A 10,860-nucleotide genomic window follows, 5' to 3' on the forward strand; every position below is an offset into this window, starting at 1 on the left:
CCACATAACACTTGAGCTTGTCCTCCATTTTGGAGAGGCCACACCTTCATTGTTATAGTGGGTGTTACTTTTTGAAATGGTGACTATATGTGCTAAAGCGCAAAACAAGGAAAGAGAGTGACTAGCCAGACTTAGGAAATCATTCTGAATGTTAATAATGAGTAATTACTGTCATATCTCATTTTGTACTGGAGCTGCAGCCATAAATATGTTAGGAATATACATTCTTTTGAGAACTATTATGTCTTGTGGGTGTAAATTATTTTCTAAAAAATTATTAGTAGCTCCTTGGTCTTGCTTATGCAAGGTATATATGTAGCTATTTCTTGTGTCTGTCTGTCATTGATTCTTTCATTCTTTCATTCTGTACTACTGAAATTTGTCTTTAATTCTTGTAAGAGACAATGATATTCCCCACTTAGTTGATGATTGCTCTCCTAGACTTTATCCTCTTCTTTCTTCTCCTTCGTCGAAGAATAAGGAGGAATAGTAGCCTTGACCTAGTTTCATTGTTAGACATTTTGATGGGAGGAGTTATGGTTTTATTAACTCCTCATACAAAACATACAGAGCTAAGACGTAGACGAAATTTTGTGAACAACTAGAAATAGTCACACAAAGTGGTAGTGGTACAAACCGCTTCAGTTGTATTATTTATTGTCGTATTGTGAACAAGGCTTAAGAGTGCTATGGGAGCTACTGTCAAGATGTAAATAAATGGACTGTACACTATTATATACTATTATGAGGAGAGATGAAAATGGGATATAGATAAAAGGATAGAAAAGAGATATGTGTACATAAGTATAACTTTATGATACATACATGTATACAGATAAGATTAATATAAGTAAAGGGAGTGACTTTTAATAATGGGGAAAAGGATAATTTTACCCTAAAACATGTATTACGGACTTACAGTACATCTATCATGCCACATGTATGTATACAAGGATACTTACAATGAATTAATGTTTGTTTTCAGTATATCATATCCTGTCTTATTTTAATGGCGTAATGCATGGTTGGTACAAATGTGTATTCCTTCATGTTTCCTTTAAATTAATTTTTTTATTTTATTTATTTATTATCTTTGTTTTAAAGGAGTCATTGGAAGCTAACTGGAGCAAATGGAGATTTGCTATATTAAAACATGCAGCTGGAATAGTTCTGCTGGATCCAAGTCATCTTCGAAGGTCATTAATGAAAAATTTCGTAAAAGTATGTATAACACACAACTTCATTGTGTATTATACAATAAAATTCATCTCTTTATGCAATAACTTTCCAGTCCTTTGTCAGATATGAATGCTTAAAATGTTGATGTGCATTGTTAACTAAGTCATGAAGGAAAGCAAAGAGCAGGAGCTTTACTTCATATGATATTCCATTTATTTTACTTAATGCTATGGTAAGATACTTCAAGACATGGAATTATATTCACTGTTATTTTATTACTTTAGTGTGGAACTCCGTTATCTGAGGTGGCTGATCGAAACAATCATCCTTATATCGTTAGATTTTTTGACCCAGATGAAGATGTGGTGCCACAGTACTTTTTTGCTATAGAGCAAAAATTGCACTGTGAATGTAGTGCATTGTCAACATCCATCTTTAATTTAGTACATTACATCTTTAATATTGAATAGACTGAAAGTTGGAAGTATATATTTTGATTTTTTAGCAGTTTACATTGGATATAAAGTTCTCTGACAACTAGGACAAGTCTTTTTATAATTATTGCAACACTATGTCATTGTTATTAGAACAGAAGCCCATTGTCACTCCATCTGCATTGTTTTGACAATTAGCATTATGTTAAAAGAACACGTGTTTTTACAGTTCAATCCTGATCTTTGTTCGACATCAATAGGTAGGCATGCACAATTAGTTGAATAATGAAAATTAGCTAAATCTTTCAGCGTCTGAATGAGTGTTACGGCTGAAAGTTTTTCGCTGAAAACTCCAAGATTTTACATCACAAGTCCAAAAACTGCAATAATATGCTTAATAAGCTAGTGCTATACATAACCTGTGCTTTACTTCACACTTCTTATGAAGTAAGTATGAATACCATTAATATTTGTTTATTTTAAAGTTTACAACTACGAATGTAATTAAAGGAATTTATCATGTAAAGACGATCATCTGTAAAACATTTGTTATCCAAATGAGTACTCGAACAAAACAGGAATAGGAAATTGATCAGGTATGTTCCAGAAAATAAATTAAAAAATTAATAACAATAACCCAAGGAACACATACCTCATTTATACTGTAATCACTAGAGGATGAATGAATTGAATGTGAAGTAGGAAAAAGGTTGACAGACGCAGACTTCACTGAAGCCTAAAGAAATCATTAATAAGTAAATAAAAAATTTCTTCATACTGTTTTTGGAGTAGCAAATGTAGCACCTGCATCAGAACTAGATGGTGAATAGTAATTCTCCTATAAATATTGATGGTAATAAATTTTAATTTGAACTATAATTTTCGTACATTGCAAGTTAGAGATGGACTGGCAGGTCTGAAATCTTGCTTTAAAAAAATAGTTAATGCCTAAAAGCATGAAAAAACATTATAACAAAGCATACTTCTAAATCTGACTCCAAAATTTCTTAGAAAAGAGTAAAGTTTTAGATGTGTGCCACACTTTTTAACAACTGGCAACAAACAATCAAGTCCTGGCTTGCTTGTAAATGCAAGTGATATAGCCTCTCCATCCATATATTCATCTAAAACAATTGATGTAATAAAAGGATTGCATGTTAAGCTCACAATTAAGAATTTATTAATGTTATAACACAATGAGGCTAAAATGATTATTATATATAAATTACAGACAATAACAATAGCTCCATTATTCAGCGTAAAAATCAAATTTTGATGAAAATAAACTCAAACTTTCTACATAACATCAAAAACAAATACTGTATAACAGGACATTTTGGAGGGAGTTAAATTTGGCAAATGGCTAAATTTTTGGTGACTGGCATATATAAATATGGCGAATTTGTGGCCATGTGCCATTAAGCATGTGCATAATGGTGGATTTTTATTTTGGTGAATGGCTATCAAAATGCCAAATTTGCCAACTTTAGCTACAACCAAAATTTATTTCTATATGGTATATGCATGAGATAAAACCATAAGAAATGTTCAAGTTCTCGTGAAGGCCAAAGAAGGATGTCCTTTTGATCTGTTTCTGACAGAAATTGTACAGTTCCCTCAATTATGCAATAGGGATGAATATGGCTGCAATGAACTTATGAGGAAACTGTAACAGTTAATACTATTGTGTCTCCTGATGGTTGCACTACCAGAGTTGAAGGTGAAAGCATTGAAGATGAGCCTTTTTTCCCAAGATTGATGTCAGTGACTTAGAACCACATGAAGTATATATAACATGGAACACATAAAATGGGTCTTACAGTTACCAAGTATAATTGTAGCAGCATCACACATGCAACTTGAAAGATACATGTACCTCCATTTCTTATTATGACTGTGCAATATCTGCTTTAGCTCTTTACATGTTGATGTGCATATTAAAACTTTACTATTAAATGAGTAAAGGTAACATCACGAAGCTAAGAAGCACCAATACTCAATTACAAAAAAATCGGCAAACATAGTGCTCTCATTATTTATCCAACATTTCAAAATGGTGAGCCCCCACTTAAAGGTTGATGATATAAAATAGATTTATCATGTGGATCGAATGATTCTATTATATTAGTAAAGCAATAGCATTACTATGTAGGATTGACCCCACTTCAAAATAGCTGCCACAACATTTGCAGCCTTGCTATACCGGATAAAAGAGGTCCTGTGCTTACCACACTTAGAGCTTTTATAAGTCACCCAGAAAAGAAGGTGACCGCTCCAACCCAGGAGATAGAGTTCCTGGGAATGATAGTGGACTCTCAAAAGAGGACCTGGAGTAACTGCCTGGGAGACTGCATTGAGCTTGCTCAGGAGGCATGATACCTCCCGCCCCGTGGGTGTGTCTCCTTGATTTTTTTATCCATCATCCCTTTGTCCTTTTTTGGGACTAGGAAAAGGCTTGAGAAGAAGCCTCTGTTTTCCTCCTTGGGAGCTAACTCTGTCACTGCTCCTTTGGATTGTATCTTCAGTATCTCCTCCCCTACGAGGCTTTGCTCTGAGGATAGTGTCACTCCCTTTTTGGGGGGTGACCTTGGAATAGGCTCAGACAGGAACTTTATCCTGTAACCTTTGACAGTCTCCATCACCCAAGAATCGTGGGTGACTTTCAGCCAATTTGCAAGGAATAGTGTTAACCTCCCTGCAGTTGTTTGTTTACTTACCACTTTGGGTGGTAAAATCGCCCTTTTGACCAAAACATCTTTTATTATACTCTGATAAATCAAAAGATTTGTGCATGGTGTATGTAGGTTTCTGCCTTGACATGCATGGTCCTTCAGAGGAGAAGTCACTTCCTTGGTGGGGCCTGTTTGCTCTCCTTGGTCGTCCACCATGACTTTCCTCATCGTGTCGAGCCGCCTCCATTTTGGGGGGCAGTGGGGCGGCTCCCTTGAAAAAACTGTTTTGTCTGGGGCTGATGAGGAGTCTTAGCAGAAGAAAGGATCTTGAGAGATTCTGCCCTGCTCATCATCCTTGGTTCAAACTTCTCTCCAAATAAATATGGAGCAGATGAAGAAAAATGTCCTCATCAGCTAGATCCTGAATCTCAGGATTAATAGCATTTAGGATCTTTCTCCGTCTCAATCTTGAGACCTGGGCTGACGCATTACCAAGCAATTGGACTGCTGTGGTTAATGCAGCATTGAATTGATCCACAGATAACTAACTCCTCCCATCACGCTCTATGTCCCTAAGCATGGCTAACTGGGGAGTAGCTGGATCATATATCAGGGCTAGTAGACTAGCAAGCTCCTGAACAGTATTTGTTGTCTCCTTTTTAACCACTGTTGATTTAAAGAGAATCCAGTCGCGTAATTCTGTCTCAGTTAAGTCAGGTGCATCAAACAGATTCCTCATCTTCCTTCTTTCATTTGAGAGAAGTTTTGACAAGGAGAGTGCCACCACAGTCTTGCTGCTCTCTGACAGCTTGCTTACAGGTGGCTTCAGTTTAGAGGAGCTGGAGAAATCCATCTCCTCCTCCCAAGAGCCCGGAGCAAAATCTCCCTGTGGCGATGGGCATCTGTTTGCCCAGGGTAAAGCCGGATCATCACTACCAAGTGTGACTCTTTCGGAATGACTACACTTGGTTGGGGGGCTTTGCCCTTCCAAGGCTTTGATCCAGTTCTCCACAGATGTGAGAGAGGATTTGATCTTCTCTAATTCCACCATCACTCCACTCCGTCTTGCTCCTGAGCATTAAGTTCAGAGCTGACTCTCTGGTCAGCTCTGGTAAACTTCAGTAACTGGAGAAGGGTACTCTGCCCTCCTCCATCCAATAATTTATGATGTTGGTCTGGTTCTTTGTCCAAACAGGAATCCAACATTGCTGAAACTGAACAAATATGGTGTATCTTCTAGGAGTTAGAAAAAAGGCCAACGAGGTGACACCAGGGCAGGGTTGATATACAAAGTTTGAAACCCCACCCATAGGTGGAGATTTTTTTGTTAATATTTCAATTATTACTACAAACTATCTGTAATTTTAGAAAACTAGGCCAAACAACATTGATATGTGACACTAAGACTTCTGAAATATAATAATATATCATTAGCACAAATGGCATGTGTTAATTGGGTGTGCATTACTCTAGAAATTACTGTCAAAAATGATGCAAAGAAATCACAGAGATTCAGGTAATTAAAATTAGAGTGTATGAATGATCACACCTCCGTTATAAACATTAAAAGAAAATTCTTATGACAGAGAAAAAGTTGTGCCACTCAACCGAAGAAAGTATCACTAGTAATTATCATGGTGTACAAACAGGCCATAATGTTGTCATTAATATTCATTTCTTACTAATTAAAATAGTTATTTTTACTGTAGTAAATCAAATATTAGCATTGATGTGTATAGTATTCAGTTTATAGTGGAAAAGAAGATATGAATCTTGAAAATGAAAGTTCAAAAGTAATAAAAAGGTATGCCTTCAGTAGTGCTTAATTTTGGCTGACGAAAAGTCTGATTGAAGTTCATATGGTGCTGAGAAGATGCCAATACTGAGTATTTTGAATGTGATAATAGCAAAAAAATATAATATGCTACTTTTGTTATTTTAAGTAAAAGTTAGATGAGTGAAGTTGTGGAAGAAAATTGTGTGTATTGGACAGAGAGTAGTAAGCAATATGTCATCAGAAAATCCAATAAGGAACTGAACTCACTGCTGCCTGTATTGACACGTTTTTCATACAAAAGTATTAATCAAGAGTAATGCAAAGGGAGGAGGGCATGGAGAACATATTGCACTCAACAAGGAAATGATTAAAGCCAATTAAGGTTTGTTTCGTTATAGATCTACTATTTTAAAAAATCTTTCCTGTAGCATGTGTTCTGTTATAACTATAATTAAGCAAAGCCCGCAACAATAGTTACTGCTATTAATAACAAGTGAACAACAGCAAGAAGGGCAGCAAATAAGACACTGATTGATTGCCTTAGGGTGGGTATTAATTGCTCTCTTAAATTTTAGCATTTTCAAGGAGACTCTGATTTAACGAAATGTATTAGCGATAATAGGAAAATAAACAATGGCAAAACTCCTATTTAAAAGCATAGCAAGCCCAATGTAGAGTAAAATCTACATAATCAGACAAATTCCTTCTCGGACGCTTATTGCTCAGCTTCAGAACAGTTCAACTGCTGTTAGCCAGTATTATCTGATAGATCTTTGATAACTATTAGGGCATGCAAGATATCAAAGCAAAAAATACTTGCATGCCAGAGACAGGACCTCTCAAAGTTACAAATTGGACTACCCTAATTTCGTAGGAAATGGCCGTTCCGCCGACAGTGGCTGCCATTTCGAAGCATACACTTGCTCTTTCCTTGAAGCAGCACCATCAGTTTTACCTATCATTGTACTATTATAATTCAAAATTTCAGAGCTCTTAGTCTTCTCTTTTTTGCACAGTACTTTTAAATATCAATGCAGGTGTAGTGATCAATATTTGGCAACTCTGATTCGGACTTTTTCATGGAATGTTGCTGGCAAAGAAGAAATTAGTATCTCTAAAGCATTTTAAAAATTAATATTACACAATTGTGGGTGTGATCGCAACGAAGTAAATTAAATGGCAGCTATGGCAGCTATTAGAAGTTTGAACTTATTTGCAGCAAACGATCAGTTAGATAAGACTAAGCTGCTGTCCAAGAACTTCTCTAGCAATAAGGAAGGTTGGAAAAGCAGATATACAATTGTTTTCCTTGACATGAAGGACTCTGATGAAACGATGTGAATGAGCTGCATGACTGTGGTTTCTTCTCTCTAACAGCTGTCTCCTTCATATAATGTGATTTGTCACTCACTGCTTTTAACTATCTTTAATGCTATAACAGCTGCAGAGATTCTTAAGTGATGTTACCTTTTAAAGCAAGATGATTACATGAAGATCTACTAAATGTGACCATAATTGACAAAAGGTATCTTATGGCGGATAAGAAAATTAGTCTTTATAGCCTAAAAAATCCAACTTCCTGAGCTCCATTTATCATAAAATTACTTCAGAGGATGTAAAAAGTTACTATATAGCTTATAGAAACAATTGTTGACTAACAGAGCACTCACAGGTTGATATTTTTCATTTTAAAGAGGTATTTTAAAATCCGCCATAATACTTTTTGTCAATTATGGGCACAAATGTACAGTTTCTTAGCTTGCTCCTAAAAATTATACAGTACAAAGGCTTGCTTTTGCTCGCCCCATTAATGTTCTACATTCGTCTAGTTTTTTCAGATTTCTGTAGCCAGACAATCTATACTATTTTGGTCATGCCTGTTATATGGTTAGTTAATGTTTTGTGTCACAGGTTTACAATTTTAGATGAATGTATGGCTGCACCATAGTACATTGTTATTTTGTTATACAGTACAGCTGACTATTGTGGTCGGTGGTCTATTAATATTTGCAGTTTCGTGTTTTTGTAAAAAATATTAAATGAATATTGACAAACATTTTCAATAATATCTGCCACATGGTAAGAAATGATGAAATTGCAAATTTTAACCCAACAGCCTATGAATTTAGTCAATTTCTCCAAAATTTCATACCGCCTATAAATTCTACAGTATCGTTCACAACTAGTTTGATAATCCTGGTTCAAGTAATTAGCATGTCTGTCTTTAATTGTGTTAATTAGATTGACATGAATGCAAGTCCACATATAATTGGCAAACACAATCATGTGTCAGACACTCAATTTGTCACTGAACTTGTCTGCATTCTTCTATTAATTATATTCTCTTCTCTGTAGAGTCATAGTCTCTCTATATCATCTATCTTCCTCTTTTCTCCCTCTCCCTCCCTCTCTCCACCGTTAAAAGCTTTTTGTATACACCAGTTAAAACATCTGTGGACATTTAGTTTATACACGTTATCGTCTGTTCACATACTGTTTAAAGATACTTTGTTATACATGTTCATAATAATAGAAAAATACATGGCAGTGTTTTATGTATTAGTTAGAGCATTGCTGCAAGGGGATTATCAGTTATACACTGAAGACAATATTCATAATCCTGAGCGAGTTGACGTACATGAAAAAGATATTCATAATCCTGAGGGAGGAGCCTGAGGGTTTATGAATATCATTTGAGTGTACATTCACGCACGAGGGACTGTGAATGTCATCTTCAGTGTATACTGGATACTCCTCGAGAAACCATGCTCTAAGTGGCTGGTATCTAGAGAAGCCTTAATGATGAAAGACATTTTCTGACATCATTATGTTAGCCATAGCAACAACGTATGTCATTAGAAAGAAAATATGGCTAAAAAGGTGACTGTGGAGATTGTTGAAGATTTAGTAGAAGATTTATAAAAGAAAGAAAGCGATACTGAAGCTTGGTTTTTGCTAAAAAGGAAGAAATGGATGAGATAAAGAAGGGGTTAATTTCAGAGAATTCTACTAAGAACACTCAATGGGCTTTATCGGTTTTCAAATCCTGGCTGGAGATTAGAAATGCTGAGTCTCCAGAGGAAGAGTGATGCCTGCCTAATCTCCTGGAAGACCTCGAAGAAGGAGGGCTTAACTACTGGTTGTCAAGATCTATTTCAGACATTCAGAGAAAGGACGGAAAGCCCTATACCATCCCTGTACTAGGCATCAAATTCTATGTGGGCAACAAAGGCATATGCTTCATCTCAATCCTAAGTTTATGGATGGGAAGAATCTAGCCTTTCGAGATCTTCGTAATTGTTGTGACTATACCTATAGAAAGCTTTGCAAGGATAAAGTAAGCAGTAATGAGCGTCGTGCTTCATATTTTTTAGCCGAAGAAGAGGAACAATTATGGATATCAGGAGTGCTAGGAACCCATTCACCTGTGCCATTACAAAATACGGTGTTTTTCTATTTTGGTAAGCAATTCTGTATATGAGAAGAGCAGCAGAACCTACGTCCTTCACAGTTTGTGGAGTCTGACTCTGGCTATACATGCATCGAACAGGGCTCTAAGAATAATGCTAGAGGTCTGAAGATGCTACATATAGAGAATAAGATTGTTTCTTGTCCTTCTGTAGCTGATAATCCAAGGTGTCTAGTTCTTCTTTGTGACATGTATTTTCAGAAACTTCCTCAGTTTGCTTTTGAAAAAAATATCTTTTATTGTTGACCAAACAAAGATACACCAGGAGGTGATTTGCCATGGTATGATTGTATACCAGTTGGTAAGAATACACTAGCATCAATGGTGGCTAAAATGTGCAAGGAGAGTGGTATATCTGAGAGAAGTAATCATAGTCTACTTGCTACAGGTGCAACAGGTCTTATTTAAACAGAGATACCGGAACGCATCATACAAAAAACTGCTGGCCACCATAGTTAAAAGCACTTTGTAGTTATGAAAGGATCTCAATGAGCAACACTTGAAGTCAATTGTTTTAATGTCACATGGAGATGATGAGACTTTCTTACTTCGGAACAAGCGTCGAAAAGAAGTGATAGTTTCATTGGGTTTATTGACGGTACAAGAAAGAATGTCACAATCAATAATGATGAAAATTAAAAAAGTGTTCATTAAAATAACATTACTTCCTGTTGCGTACTACATTGGCCTGGCCACATCCTGTAGAATAGATATTTACCTGGCTGCAGACATGATATCAGTAATATTCTACATGCAGTGCTTTTCATCTCATGGCTTCCCAGGATACAATGAGCATATATTTTAGGTATACAATACAGTATATCTTATATAAACTACATTATTAAAAATTATTTTTATTAATGACAGAAATCAGTTAAAAATTATCTATGTGAATTTTTAAGTGGTACTGCAATGACAACAGAGTCTTTACCATAATGACAAATTGTTTTGCCAGAAAGCATTGCACATGTACGCAAAATACAACTGAAAGAAATGAATGTTGCAGGACCAGAAAGTTTCACATCAAAATAAAAACCTACAACAAGTAAAGGAGTTTAAAAATTTTTTTTTTGGGGTTGTCAAACAGAAAACTTAAGCAAATATGTGTTTGGTTTTTGTTCTTCTTCATCCGTCTTGGTCAACTATTGCAATGAATGTTTCATGAAATGTAGTATTTACCAACACGTGCCAGTGGCTCTTGAGCTAGAGTACCTCTTTTTCCTGCCCATTATGCAACAATGAATGACGATGCATTGCCTTTTCAGGTGCAAGAAACAAACCTTTCACCTAAAATATTCATTTTATGAAAAATGTCAGAGTGCATCTGAA

The 10,860-nt window shown here is 35.8% G+C and overlaps 1 long non-coding RNA gene across 1 annotated transcript; it reads left to right on the top strand.

Moving 5' to 3' along the window:
- The first annotated feature begins 1,306 nt into the window (after positions 1–1,306).
- Positions 1,307–1,704, top strand: LOC109586383 (uncharacterized). The gene is made up of 2 exons (XR_002186997.1): positions 1,307–1,411; positions 1,464–1,704. It is a non-coding gene; the product is annotated as an uncharacterized LOC109586383 (long non-coding RNA).
- The last annotated feature ends 9,156 nt before the right edge of the window (positions 1,705–10,860 follow it).

This window comes from Amphimedon queenslandica, unplaced genomic scaffold (genome assembly GCF_000090795.2).
Source record: "Amphimedon queenslandica unplaced genomic scaffold, v1.1 AMPQUscaffold_12885, whole genome shotgun sequence".
NCBI lineage: Eukaryota > Metazoa > Porifera > Demospongiae > Haplosclerida > Niphatidae > Amphimedon > Amphimedon queenslandica.